Raw genomic sequence first — 15967 nt, 5'->3', positions numbered from 1 at the left:
GGAGCACTTGCTGGGTGTCTTAGCCCTGGATGGAGCAGCTGGGTCCTGCTAGGAAGGGGGCCCAAGCATCCTTTGTAAGATGTCTGCCATTGTAAGTTCTGAAAAGCAGACAGATCTAATGACTGGCAGCTGACATTTATTGAGTGCTTGCTCTGTGCTGGACTATTTAGAGAGCTTCTCATCCATTATCTTGGTTAATCTGCTCCAAACCACTGTAAGGCAGGAACCGTATTACCTGGGTTTCATTGATAAGGCAGCTGAGGCTCAGTAGTTGAAATAATCTGCCTAAGAATAAAGCCATTCCTACTGGTGTCAACAGCCCAGCAGCCCAGGATGGCAATGGGGCATTCGAACATCTTCATGTCCTGAATGAGCCCACCTCGACGGCCACTGTCTGAGATGGGAATGGGAAGCTTGCTGTGTCTTAGATCTGAATCAGAGCACAGCACTGAAGGTGGTATCAATGGGGGTGGGTCCTCTCACCCCAGAGGGTCATTCCACATCCTCAGGGTAGGGGAGTATCACTGCAACCTCCCCAGCCCCCGCTATTCCACACCCTGTGTGAACTACATCCCCTCCCTCCAGGACCAGGGCAGAACCCATGATGGCCTGGATTCAGCTCTGTCTCCACACTTCAGCCCTTGACGTTCATTTTACATGAGTCCCTTCCCCTCCCACCTCGGTGACCTCATCTATACTATGAGCTGGTAGATGCAGTTTAAGGGAAATTTCCATAATGGTAATACCATGACTCATACATAAAGAGTGAACACATGTCAAAGATTTTACTTAGGGCTTTTATTAATGAGAAAACGGGTAAGATGTTACAATCAGCTCAAAGCAGAATCTGCAGAATAGACATATATAGATAAATTTGCCAATCGATATGCTAGGATATTTGGAATCATCCTTTCTACAGGGCAGAAATCAGTTGTATTTTGAAAGGACAAAATTCACTTGCATGTTTAATAATGGGACTCTGCAGGTCTGTGTATGTTAACTCCTGTCTCTTTAGAGTTTCAAAATGGTGCTGTCAGGGACAAGGGTGCTGCCCCTATGGATCAGATAAGCCATAAAGGCCACCTAGACACACCATTGTTCCATGGAAACAACACCTAAGAATAGTTCTGCATCTTTAAAAGCCTTTCACATTTTTTCCTGAAAATGTATAGGGCTGAACTAGACATTGGCTGAGACTTTTTCCAGCTCAGAGGCATTCCTGGGTTGAGGCAAGCCCAGCCCCTGGGGTTATATCTGCTTTCTGACTCATCTATCCCTCCACTTGTTTGCTTTCAAGATCTGGATGCTGAGGGGTGCCACTAGCTCACATAGGGCATTTCTGGTCCCACTTTCCTCCTTGGCCAGGTGTCTCCGGTTAGGGCACAGCCTGCTCGGCTGAATGAAGGAAGGCGCGATTTCCCAGCTTCAGCTTTGTCCCAAGTAACAAGGGTGGAGAATAGCAAAACGGTCATGAATTCCGCTCGCCTGGCTCTGCCAAAACCTGGATTCCTAGAGAAAGCACCTTTCTTGGTTTCTCTTATAATCCCCAGCCAAGTGGAGGGGAAGGGAAGCAGCATGTCCATCCCCTACACAGATGCCATATGTGTGCCCCCAAAGAGACATGTGCACGAACACCAAGATCCAAGCTCGGGAGCATATCTGAACACTTGAGTATGTGCTGTGCCTGGGCCCCTAGGGGTACACGTACAGACATTCCCTGACTCAGGCCCACATCCACACATGAAACCATGCACACACATGTGCATGGGCCCCCAGAGTTGCACAGGCACAGATAATGAGGCCCAGGACCATGGGCACACCTGTAGCCACACACACACACACACACACACACACACACACACGCATGCATAATCATACAGGGCCTGTGGACCAATATGCCCCTGTGCATACACACATTCATGGGTGCCTGGAGGTCCATGTGCACAGACACCAGAGTCCAGGCTCCTGTGCACTTGTGTGTCCATCCACACATTCATGTGCATTCATGAGTCCCCCAGGGCACATGAGCACAGCCAGCCATGCCCAGATCAATGGAAATATCTGCATCCATGCCCACATACACGCCCAGCTCAGGCTCTCAGGGGTATGTGTGTCCTGACACCCAGGATCAGCCCCATGTATACACTTGGTCAATCACACTGGCAAATACCAAGCACCTGGGGTATATGAACACAGACACTAGACACACAAGCCTGGGCCAATGGGCTCCCCTGCACCTGTATACTTACAAACAGCCACGTGTGTGCACCCTGGGGTATACACATACACACAGACAAAGAAACACTCAGGCTTGTACCTGTGGCAGTAGGGGTTTGAAATCAGACTCTCAGGCATAAGCACATCCTCGCCCATGTACACAATTGCTTTTCACAAGCATCCTGGGCAGGGTACAGGCCCCTGTGTCCCTACTGGGCTCATGTGTACCCTAGCACCTCCATGAAAATGCACACTCGCACCCGTGAAATGTACATGCACACCTACACCCAAACCAGCAAATCCCGAGTGCACCACATACCACTTATGCGTACATGTGTGAGCACTGTAAATGTGCACTCCAAGGCATAGGCACACCTGGCACATTTACATATAACTTCATATATGCTGGAATGCACACGTGTGCACACACACCGCCATGAAGGCACGTGCACCCAGTTACCCGCGGAAGCTTTCATTCACCACCTCCTGTCTGGCAGGTAATTACTTTCAGCTCCTGCGTCTGGCAGAACTTTCTCATGAGATGAGGGCTGTGACTGATGATCCACCTCAGCTTTCACCAGCTCCTGCCTTCTAGAGGGATTCAGACATTTGTCCCTAACCTCGGGCTGCCACCAAGCCTGAGATAACACCATTACAGCTACTCTCCCAAACCACAGCACCAGTGGATCTAAACTGCATATGTATTCCCTGGGAGAACAGCCTGGAATGAACCAGGTGTGGGTGGGGCTTTAGAAGGAAACATACAGCAGTTCTAAAAGCTCCCCAAATAATTCTTACCCATCTTGCAGTGTGGCTGTGGGTGTCTTGTGGATTCAGTTCAGTTCAGTCGCTCAGTTGTGTCTGATTCTTTGTGACCCCATGGACTGTCCATCACCAACTCCCGGAGCTCACTCAAACTCATGTCCATTGAGTCAGTGATGCCATCCAACCATCTCATCCTCTGTCATCCCCTCCCCCTCCTGCCTACAATCTTTCCCAGCATCAGGGTCTTTTCCAAGGAATCAGTTTTTTGCATCAAGTGGCCAAAGTACTGGAATTTCAGCTTCAGTCCTTCCAATGAATATTCAGGACTGATTTCCTTTAGGATTGAATGGTTTGATCTCCTTGCAGCCCAAGCGACTATCAAGAGTTTTCTCCAACACCACAGTTCAAAAACATCAATTTCTCGGTACTCAGCTTTCTTTATAGTCCAACTCTCACATCCATGCATGACTACTGGAAAAACCATAGCTTTGACTAGACAGAGCTTTGTTGGCAAAGTAATGTCTCTGCTTTCGAATATGCTGTCTAGGTTGGTCATAACTTTCCTTCCAAGGAGCAAGCGTCTTTTAATTTCATGGCTGCTGTCACCATCTGTAGTGATTTTGGAGCCCCCCAAAAATAAAGTCTGACACTGTTTCCCCATCTATTTGCCATGAAGTGATGGGACCAGATGCCATGATCTTAGTTTTCTGAATGTTGAGCTTTGCCTCTTCACACCGAGAGATGAACTCCCCAGGTTGGTAGGTGCCCAATATGCTACTGGAGAAGAGTGGAGAAATAACTCCAGAAAGAATAAAGAGACAGAGCCAAAGCAAAAACAACGCCCAGTTGTGGATGTGACTGGTGATGGAAGTAAAGTCCAATGCTGTAAAGAACAATATTGCGTAGGCACCTGGAATGTTAGGTCCATGAATCAAGGTAAATTGGAAGTGGTCAAACAGGAGATGGTAAGAGTGAACATTGACATTTTAGGAATTAGTGAACTAAAATGGACTGGAATGGGCGAATTTAATTCAGATGACCATTATATCTACTACTGTGAGCAAGAATCCCTTAGAAGAAACGGAGTAGCCCTCATAGTCTTGCGGATACAGCCCCCAGAATCTGATCCATGGGAGTGCTGCAGATTTCAGCCTGCATTTCTCTGGGCTACCCCTCTCTTCTCTGAGCTTCAGAGTTCCCTTCAACTAGACAAGGAAGATGGGCCAAATTTTCCTTCTTTTATTTGAAATGCCTGCTGCCCTCCCCAATGACCAAAATGTGTCTCCTGGAGTCAAATCTGAAACTGAGAGGCAATATATTAGTTTGCTCAGTGTATTAGGGCTGCCATAACAAAATACCACAGAGAGGGTGGCTTAAACAATAGAAACTATTTCCTCAAAGTTCTAGAGGCTGGAAGTCCAAGATCAGGGTGCCATCTGAGTTGGTTTCTTGTGAGGCATCTCTTCCTGATTTGTAGATGGCCACCTCCTCACCGTATCCTCACATGGTCCTTCCTCTGTGCACATGCACATGGAAAGAACTCGCTGGTGTCTCTTCCTGTTTTTATAAGGCCCCCAGTCCTACTGGATTATGATCAACCCTTATGACCTCATTTTAAAATGACTTTCTTAAAGGCCCCGTCTTCAGAAATAGTCACACAGGGGATGAAAGCTTCAACATATGAATTTGTGTGTCTGTTAGTTGCTCAGTTGTGTCCAACTCTTTGCGACCCCATGGACTGTAGACCATCAGGCTCCTCTCTCCATGGAGTTCTCCAGGTAAGAATACTGGAGTAGGTTGCCATTCCCTTCTCCAGGGGATCTTCCTGACCCAGGGATTGAACCCAGGTTTCCTGCACTGCAGGCAGATTCTTTACCAGCTGAGCCATCAGGGAAGCCCTAAGAATTTGTGGGATGACACAATTCAGGTCTTAACAGTCAACAAAGTGCTACGTTGAGGTGCAGCAGGATGGCTACAGCTCCTTCTTTTCCTCTGATGTGTTCCTGAGATGTGTCTGTGCATAAACCAGATGGAGAGGAGGAGTACCAACAGGCATGATCACAGCCCTTCTTGTAGACGTAGAATTCTTTATTGCTTGTGAAGTAGTGCACTTAAAAAAAGTCACATTTACTGAGGTATATTTATTTACATACAGTAAAATGTCTCCTTTGTACCATACCAGTTCTCTGAGACTTGATAAACAAAAGCTAATTGGTTAATTGCCACTAGTAGGAAAGAAATTCTCTCACTCAAAATAGTTCTTTATGTGGCCATGCTGAAGTCAGCCTCTCCCTCCACTCCGAACCACCACCTGGTGACCGCTGATCTGTCTGCTATTCCCAGGCATTCCACTTTCTGTGTGCTCAGTCGTGTCTGACTCTTGGTGACCCTATGGACTGTAGCCCGCCGGGCTCTTCTGTCCATGGAATTTTCCAGGCAAGAATACTGGAGTAGGTTGCCATTTCCTCCTGCAGGGGATCTCCAGATCTCAGGGACTGAACCCACATGTCAGGCATTGCAGGCAGATTCTTTACCACTGAGCCACCAGGGAAGCCCTATAATTTTGCTTTTTACAGAATGCTATATAGGCAGAATTAGACATTATGTAGTCTTGTTATCCAGGCTTCTTTCACTCAGCCTAGTGCATTTGAGGGTCATCTATGTTGGATGCATCAGTAGTTTGCTATTCATTGCTGAGTAGTAAGTAAGGATGTATCAGCTTCTTTATTTGCCAGTGATTGAAAGACATTTGGGTTGTTTCCAGGTTGGAGTGATTGCGAATAAAGTTGTTATGGATATTTGCATATAGGTTTTTGTATAAATATTAGTTTTCATTTTTTTGTACAAACATAACTTTTCATTTTTTCTTAGATAAATACCTATGAGTGGGATTGCTGGGTTGTGTAGTAGGTGTATATTTCACTTTATAAGAAACTGCCAAACTGCTTTCCAAAGTGACTTAACCATTTAACATTCCCACTAGCACCAAGGGAGAGTTTCAGTCTCACTGACAGTATAGTCAGTCTTTTTAAGTTTTGCCTTTCTATTAAATGTGTATATCTCACTGTGGTTTTAATTTGCATTTCTCTAGTGATTAATGTGGAGAAGGCGATGGCACCACACTCAAGTACTCTTGCCTGGAAAATCCCATGGGAGGAGCCTGGTAGGCTGTAGTCCATGGGGTGGCGTAGAGTCAGACACGACTGAGCAACTTCACTTTCACTTTTCACTTTCATGCATTGGAGAAGGAAATGGCAACCCACTCCAGTGTTCTTGCCTGGAGAATCCCAGGGACCGAGGAGCCTGATGGACTGCCGTCTATGGGGTCGCACAGAGTTGGACACGACTGAAGCAACTTAGCAGCAGCAGCAGCTGTGATTAATGATGTTGAGTGTTTTTTCACATGTTTATTTGCCATCTGTATATCCTCTTTGGTGCAGTGTCTGTTCAAGTCTTTTGCCCATTTTGAAACTGGGTTGTTGGTTTTCTTATTATTGAATTGTGGAAATTCTTTATATATTCTGCATACTGCTCCTTTGTCAGATGACTCATTTTGAAAATATTTTCTCCAAGTCTAGGGCTCATCCTTTTACTTTAAAAAAAGAATTATAATTTATTGGAGTATTGTTGATTTACGATGTCATGTTAGTTTCAGGTGTACAGCAAAGTGGATCTGTTATACATATACATATATCCACTCTTAAAAAAATATTTATTTGGCTGGACTGGATCGTTGTTGTGGCACATGCCATCTCTGATCTTAAAATAATTTTATGTATTTATTTTTGGCTGTGCTGTATCTTCATTGCTGGGTGGTCTATCCTCTAGCTGTGGTGTGCTGGCTTCTTATTGTGGTGGCTTTTCTTATGGAGAATGTGCTCTAGGGTGTGCATGGGCTTCAGTAGTTGTGGTGCCTGGTCTCTAGAGCACAGGCTCGGTAGTTGTGGTGCACGGGCTTAGTTGCTCCATGGCATGTGGGATCTTCCCAGATCAGGGAACAAACCCATGTCTCCTGAACTGGCAGGCAGATTCTTTACCACTGAGCCACCAGGGAAGCCCGGGAGATCTCTGATCTTTATTGCAGCATGCAGATCTTTAGTTGCAGAATGTGAACTCTTGGTTTTGGCATGTGGCATCTAGTTCTCTGATGAGGGTCAAACCCAGGCCCCCTGCATTAAGACGTTGGAGACTTAGCTACTGGACCACCAGAGAAATCTCTATAGCCACTCTTTTTTAGATTCTTTTTCCATATGCTAAGTCACTTCAGTCGTGTCCGACTCTGTGCGACCCCATAGATGGCAGCCCACCAGACTCCCCCGTCCCTGGGATTCTCCAGGCAAGAACACTGGAGTGGGTTGCCATTTCCTTCTCCAATGCATGAAAGTGAAAAGTGAAAGTGAAGTCACTCAGTCGTGTCCGACCCCCAGTGACCCCATGGGCTGCAGCCTTCCAGGCTCCTCCATCCATGGGATTTTCCAGGCAAGAGTACTGGAGTGGGGTGTCATTGCCTTCTCCTCTTTTTCCATGTAGGCCATTACAAAATATTGAGTAGAGTTATCTGTGCTATACAGAGGTATAAATAAGTTATCTATTTTATATATGTGTGTGTTCAGTTGCTCATTCATGTTCAGCTCTTTGTGGCTCCGTGGACTGTAGCCCACAAGGCTCCTCTGTCCGTGGAATTCCCCAGGCAAGAATACTGGAGTGAGCTGCCATTTCCTACTCCAGGGGATCTTCCCAATTCAGGAATCAAACATGTGTCTCTTGCATCTCCTGCATTGGCAGGTGGATTCTTTACCACTAGCATCACCTGGGAAGTGATTTTATATGTAGTATGTGCATATGTCATTCCCAATGTCCCAGTTTATCCCCCCACCCCATCTCCTCATAGCTCAGCTGGTAAAGAATCCACCTGCAATGCAGGAGACCCCGGTTAGATTCCTGGGTTGGAAAGATCTGCTGGAGAAGGGATAGGCTTCCTTGGTGGCTCGGATAGTAAAGAATCCACCTGCAATGTGGGAGACCTGGGTTTGATGCGTGGGTTGGGAAGATCCCCTGGAGAAGGGAAAGGCTACCCACTCCAGTGTTCTGGCCTGGAGAATTCCATGGACAGAGGAGCCTGGCAGCCTACAGTCCATGGCGTCTCAAAGAGTCGGACACGACTGAGCAACTTTCACTTCACTTATCTCCTGGTAATCATAAGTTTGTTTTCTATAGCCATGACTCTACTTCTGTTTTGTAAATAAGTTCATTTGTACCCTCTCTTCTTTTTTAGATTCTACATATAAATGATATCATATGGTATTTGTCCTTCTGTGTCTGACTTAATTCACTCAGTATGATAATATCTAGATCTATCCATGTTGCTGCAAATGGCATTATTTTGTTCTTTCTAATTGCTAACTAATATTCCATTGTATATATGTACCACATCTTCTTTATCCATTTCTCTGTTGGTGGACATTTAGGTTGCTTCCATGTCCTGGATATCGTAAACAGTGCTGCATTTAAAATTGGAGTGCATGTATCTTTCTGAATTATGATTTTCTCTGGGTATATGCCCAGGGGTGGGATTTCTGGGTCATATGGTAGTTCTATTTTTAGTTTTTAAAGGAACCTCCACACTGTTTTCCATAGTTGCTATATCAATTTACATTCCCCCAACAGTGTAGGAGAGTTTTCTTTTCTCCACACCCTAGCCAGCAATTATTGTTTGCAGATTTTTTTTAAAACTTAAAAAAATCCCACATTTATTTATTTATTTTTGGCTGCCCTGGGTCTTCGTGTGGGCTTTCTCTAGTTACGGCAAGCAGGGGCTGCTCTTTAGTTGCAGTCCATAGGCTTCTTCTCATTGGGGTGGCTTTCCTTCTTGCAGAGCATGGGCTCTAGGTCATATGGCCTTCATAGTTGTGGTTCATGGGCTTAGCTACCCTGCTGCACATGGAATCTTCCTGGAACAGGGATCAAACCTGTGTCCCCTGCATTGGCAGGTGGATTCTTACCCATTAGACCACCAGGGAAGTCCTGTAGATTTTTTGAGGATGGCCATTCTGACCGGTGTGAGGTGATACCTCATTGTAGTTTTGATTTGCATTTCTCTAATAATTAGTGATATTGAGCATCTTTTCATGTGTTTTTTGGCCATCTGTGTATCTTCTTTGGAGAAATGTCTATTTAGATCTTCTGCACATTTTTTTGATTGGGTTTTGTTTTTATATTTAGCTGCATGAGCTGTTTGTATATTTTGGAGATTAATCCTTTGTTGGTTGCTTCATTTGCAAATATTTTCTCCCATTCTGAGGGTTGTCTTTTGTTTTGTTTATAGTTTCCTTTGCTGTGTAAAAGCTTTTAAGTTTAATTAGATCCCACTTGTTTATTTTTATTTTCATTACTCTAGGACATGGATCAAAAAAGATCTTGCTATGATTTATGTCAAAGATTGTTCTGTGTATGTTTTACTGCAAGAGTTTTATAATGTCTTGTCTTATATTTAGGTCTAACTCATTTTGAGGTTTTTTTTTTGTGTGTGTGTGTATGCTATTAGGGAGTGTTATAATTTCATTCTTTTACATGTAGCTGCCCAGTTTTCCCAGCACCACTTATTGAAGTCATGCTTTCACTTTTGCATTATTTTATACCTATTATTTTATTTATTTGTTGTTGTTGTTCAGTCACTAAATTGTGTCTGACTCTGTGACCCCATGGACAGCAGCATGCCAGGTTTCCCTGTCTTTCACTATCTCCTGGAGTTTGCTCAAACCCATGTCCATTGAGTCAGTGATGCTATCTAACCATCTCATCCTCTACTGCCCCCTTCTCCTCCTGCCCTCAATCTTTCCTAGCACAGGGTCTTTTCTGAGTCAGCTGTTCATATCAAGTGGCTAAAGTATTGGAGCTTCAGCTTCAGCATCAGTCCTTTCTTTCATTTATACTTTCAACAAATATTCATTAAATATGCCAGACACTGCTCTAGGTTACCAAAAACACAGGAAACCCAGCAAGCATAAACACCTGTCTTTAGCGACCTCCCATACTCAGTATTATTCAATAGGTAATGAAAAATACTATATTAACATGTTGGGTATGCTATTTGTTTCCTGCCCCAATCCATTCTCCTACCTTCCCTGTCTTGCCCTGTGTCCCTGTGACTTCATCAGCCATGCCCTGCCCCACCTGGCTTCTAGTTGGGTTGGCCAATGAGAGACCCTGATATAGGTGGCTGGAGAATGCAAGGACAGAGAAAGCTGGGTGTTCATTGGCTGGGGCTGAGTTCCAGCTCTTCCTTTCTGGGTTTCAGGAAGATTGTTCCCTTTCCTGCCCATTCAGGCCTAGGAATGGTGGCAGAACCCCTCTGATGCCAGTACCTGGATAAGCTGGCAACCTTATGGGCTTACTGAACCCTCTCTGCACCTCTGTAATGGTCCTCTCATTTAGGTCTCTTCAAAGTTCCGCCTGTGTGTGCTTTGTGTGTCCTCACCTGCACTGCAGGGCTCTGGCTGACTCAACAAGTAAATATGTAATGTACTAGGAAGTTCTATGAAGAAAAACCAAGAAGGATGCACGGATACAGGGGCACTATTTTGGATAGTCAGGGAAGGTTTCCTGAGGAGATGATCTTTAAGCAGAGATAAGAAAGCGAAGGGACAGCCATATAACTGTGAGCGATGCACATGTCTTGGGAAGAGAGTTCAAGCAGAGGCGAAACAGCAGGCATCAAAGGCCCTAAAGTGGGAATAATGCTTTGGGGTGTTTGAGGAACTATCAAGGAGGCTGATGTTGATGGAGAGAACAGGTGAGTAGAGACACTGGAGAGATTAGCAGGACAAGAATTATTATACTAATCTGCCAAAGGTGGAAACCCAGGGCCCAGGGAAAGGGGAGGGGCTGGCCTGAGGTCTCACCGTGAGGTCATTTTCCACTCAATCCCCATGGCTTCTCCTCAGTATATCCTGTGTTTCTGGCGCACAGGAGAAGGGCTGCCATATGCCCCAGAGAGAATGTATTGCCTCCTGGGGAGGCCTGTCAGGTGGCCATGGTCCTGGCCCCTGGGGCCCCCACCCTCCATGGCCCAGCCCGATCTCTGATCTGAACTAAGGACTTCAGCCTGTCCTCACAGTAGCCAGAGGATCCTGTTACAGCCCAAGGCAGCCCACAGCCCTCCTCTGCTCAGACCCCTGTTCCACTTCTTTCAGAGAAAAAGCCAAAGTCCTCCCCGTGGCCAAGGATGCCCTACAGGACCAGGCTCCATCACCTCTTGGACTTCACCTCCTGTCACTCACCCACTTGCTCACTCTACTCCAGCTCTACTGGTCTCCTTACTGTACCTCAAATATGCCAGGTATGCTCCTGCCTCAGGGCCTTTGCACAGGCTTTCCCCTTTTATCTAGATCACTATTCCTGTACGTGTAACCCTTCCTGGGGTCACACTGACTTGTGTATGGACCCTCCCAGGGTTGCATAGCCTGAAGTGTGGACAGTCTTGGGATCAAACAGATGAGGATATAGACATTCATGTGGTCGCTAGATTCGGGTGCCAGCAATCCTGGAGTCACACTGATTGGGATGTGGACCTCCTGGGGTCACATACTTGGATGTGAGGGCTCTAGGTGGTCACAGTGCCTGCAATGTGAACATGACTGAGGTCATGCAGGATGGGGCGTGACCACTCCTGAAGTTCCCAGGCTGGGATGTGTTCTCCTAGAGTCCTTCAAGATTGGTGTGTGGACACTTCTGGAATCACATGGACTATCATGGTACCCAGGTACTTCCTGGTTTCACCCAGGCTCAACTGTAGACACCCTCGAAGTCACCCTCTGGGATCTGGACACTCCTGGGCTCACAGAGACTGGGACTAAGGACATGACTGAGGACACATTCACTGGGGGGCCACTGCAGTCAAATGCTTGTGGTGCGGCCACTACTGAAGTATCATATGCTCTGCTGGCAACACCTCTGTAGTCACGCTGTTTGCAGTGTGGTCTGTGCTGGGATCACACCAACTAAAGCAGGGCTGCCTCTCAGGACAGACAGACGGGGGTGGACACAGGTGTGGTAACACCAAATTTGGTGCGGGCATTCCTCTAATTGGGCTTCCCTGGTGGGTCATTCTGGTAAAGAATCTGCCTGCAATGCGGGAGACCTGGGTTCAATCCCTGGGTTGGGAAGATCCCTTGGAGGGCATGGCAACTCACTCCAGTATTTTTGCCCGGAGGATCCCCATGGTCAGAGGAGCCTGGCTACATGTCCATGGGCTACAGTCCATGGGGTCACAAAGAGTCAGAAACAACTGAGCGACTAAACACAGCACAAACACACATTCCTCTAATCACACTGAATGGGGGACCAGTGTCCCTGTGGTCACAGACACTGGAGCATGTAGACGCCTTTGTCACACAGATGGGGGGTTATCCCCCCCTGGGTCACCCAGACCGGAGAGGAGACCGGCCAGCAGTCACAGGCACGGGAGTTTCATACTCCTGTGGTCACACTGACAGGAACACATTCTATTGAGGCCACAGACAGACACTGGGGGGTTTGAACAACACTGGGGTCACATACACTTGAGACCGGTTGCTTCTGTCACAAAAACAGGTGTGGACACTCCTGGGCCGTGGAGGCTGCAGTGTGGTCACCTCTGTGATCACACAGTGTGAGATGCACACACTCATGGTGCCACTCAGACTGCACTGCAAAAACTTCCAAGATCACACACACTAAGCTTTTGCCACTTCTGGACTCTGACTGTGGGCTGAACACTGCTGGGGGTCACAAAGGCTTGGCTGTGGATGTTCCTGTAGTCAAACATTGGGATGTGGATGCAGCCAGGGTAAAACCCACTGGCTCCATCTGGGGTCACAGAGACAAGGGGAGGATGTGTTTGTGGTCACACATACTAGCATGTGGACACCCCTTTGTTCACACTGTTTGGGATGTGGACACACATGGCTTCATGCAGACTGGAGTTCAGCTACTCCTAGGGTGACATGGACACTGTAGTGAATGAGCTTGGGGCAAGAGAAATTGAGGTGGAGACACTCCTTGTTCCCACACTGGGTGGAAAGTTCTGGAATTGCAGGCTTGGGAGTGACACCCCAATGGTCACAGATCCTGGGGCACGGAGACTTCATTGATCTCACAGTCAAGGGTGTACCATCCTGGAGACATTCAGACTGGGTGGTGGCCACTCGTGGTCACACAGAAAGTTGATCATCTTGGGGTCATGCATATTATTATGTGTACACTTTTGGAGAAACACAGGCTGACTGTGGGTCCTCCTGCGATTACATACCCTGTGGTGTAGATACTCCTGGCATTTCAGTCTGAGGAATGATCACTCCTAGGGAACACTGCTTTTTCATACAGCTCATGGGGTTTTCAACAGTTAGAACCTTACATGGAACAGCTGACTGGTTCAAAATTGGGAAAAGGGTAAGACAATGTTGTATATTGCCACCCTTTTTTATCTAATTTATATTCAGAGTATATGATGTGAAATGCCAGGCAGGATGAAGTTCAAGCTGGAATCAAGATTGCTGGGAGAAATATCAACAATCTCAGATATGAAGATGATACCACTTTAATGGCAGAAAGCAAAGAGGAACTAAAGAGCCTCTTGATGAAGTTGAAAGAGGAGTGAAAAAGCTGACTTAAAACTCAACATTCAAAAAAACTAAGACCATGGCACCTGGTCCCATCACTTCATGGCAAATAGAAGGGGAAAAAGTAGAAGCAGTGACAGATTTTATTTTCTTGGGCCCCAAAATCACTGCAGACCGTGACTGCCTTCATGTAATTAAAAGACAGCTTGCTCCTTGGAAGAAAAGCTATGACAAACCTAGACAGTGTATTAAAAAGCAGGGACATCACTTTGCTGACAAAGGTCCTTCTAGTCAGAGCTATGGTTTTTGAAGTAGTCATGTATGGATGGTGAGAGTTGGACCATAAAGAAGGCTGAGTGCTGAAGAATTGATGCCTTTGAGCTCTGGTGCTGGAGAAGATTCCTGAGAGTCCCTTGGATAGCAAGGAGATCAAACCAGTCAATCCTAAAGGAAATCAGTCCTGAACATTCATTGAAGGACTGATGCTGAAGCTGAAGCAATATTTTGGCCACCTGATGTGAAGAGCTGACTCCTTGGAAAAGACCCTGATGCTGGGAAAGATTGAAGGCAGGAGAAGGGGACAACAGAGGATGAGATGGTTATAGATAGCATCACTGACTTGATGGATATGAATTTGAGCAAACTCTGGGACATAGTGAAGGACAGGGAGGCTCGGCGTGCTGCAGTTCATGGGGTCGCAGAGTCGGACACGACAGAGTGACTGAACAGCAGCAAGGGGATACTGACTGGGAGGTGAAAAGTCAACAGTGAGAGACCTGGGGTGTGAATGCTGCTGTAATGCAGACTAGGGGTGTGCTTCCCTCAGGACACACATTGGTGTTACCGAAAGGAGAGTGTGTGTGTGTGGGGGGGGATCTGGCTGCTCACTGCTCAATAGCCAGTGAACAGGACAGGTTGGTGGAAAGGAAACTATGTTTTATTTCAGATGCCAGCAACTGAGGTGGGGAGGAGGGTGGCAGACATCTATGCAAAGGCAGACTTCCACCCCCTGACAATCAGGGGATGAAGATATAAAAGGGAGAGCTTTTATAGACAGAGTGGGGGGCAGTTACAAGCAGAAACAGTACAGTCATCTTCAACTGGTCATCAGTGTCCTGACTAGCATCACCTTGGTTGTTTCAGGTACAGTTCATCTATAGTTCCAGAGTGAAATTTTTCCCTTCTTTGCAGCCAATTCTCAGAACTGTGGCAGCTCATGTTCTGGGTACAGTCTGGTCATCATGTGGTTGACTTCTCCACCTGGGGTTTTGGTATCTATAAGACAGCTCACAGGATATGGTGAATATTATCTATAGCCCTTGAGAAAGAACTAAAGGTCCTTGACTATGCTTAATGACTACATTATTTAGTCTCCTTTGACTGTTTTTGTTTCAGTATTTCTCACTTCTCTGAATTTTTTGACTGTAGCTTTCCACAGGCAAAAGGCAGGCAGAGGACTTGGTGGGGGGGTGGCAAGGGACATATGGTCCTGCTCCATTTTATTGGGGTCTAGAGACTCTTGGCATCACACACAGGGGGTGACAAAGGCAGAAATACAGCCATTGATGAAGTCACCCAGATTGAAACATGGGCACTGCCGCTGACTGACATACTTGGCAGTGGACACCCCTGTTGTAAAACACTAGAGTTTTCACAGCTCTGTGGTCAGAAGTTTTAGGATATGCACACTTAGGGGGTCACAGACTATGTTTTGAATACTCCAGGTGACACACGGACTGAAGTGTATACCCTCCTGTGGTGACATGGACTACACTCTAGACACTTTGGGGGATGACAGTGATCGTGGTGTGGTAACCCCTGGGGTTACAGTAACAGGGGAATGGGCACCCATTGTTGTTACACAGTCTAGGCAGTTGACAAATCTGAGATCAAACTGAACAGAATGTGTACACTTTGGTGGTAATACAGGTTGTGTTGTGGAAAGCCTGGGATCACAAAGAGTGGAGAATAAACATTACTGTCATCACAGACTGGGGTGGAAACACTCTAGGAGTCACTCAGACTAATGTTAAGTACTCCACTGGGGACACACAGTCTGGGGTATATGTACCTCTGTGGACAAACTGACTTTAGTGGGGAAAATGCTGGGGTCACACAGAGGGGTGTGGACACTCCTGAAGTCACAAGACTAGGGCCAGACAGGTGGAGAGTGGGCACTCTGGAGAGGTCAGAGACCAGGCCTAGGCCAGATGGGCCCCTCCTAGGCTGTACCCTTGGGGGTGTGGACACTGCTGGCTTGCACAGACTGGGGATTAAGACACTGCTCCCATCAGAGAGACTTTTGGTGCATACTTAAGATGTAATATAGATGGGATGGACATAACTAGGGACACAGCCTGAGGTGAGTATGCTCACAGGTTCCCAAA

This window comes from Bos mutus, chromosome X, assembly GCF_027580195.1.
Source record: "Bos mutus isolate GX-2022 chromosome X, NWIPB_WYAK_1.1, whole genome shotgun sequence".
NCBI lineage: Eukaryota > Metazoa > Chordata > Mammalia > Artiodactyla > Bovidae > Bos > Bos mutus.
The sequence above is the reverse complement of the archived record's forward strand: the minus strand, read 5'-3'. Positions refer to the sequence as shown.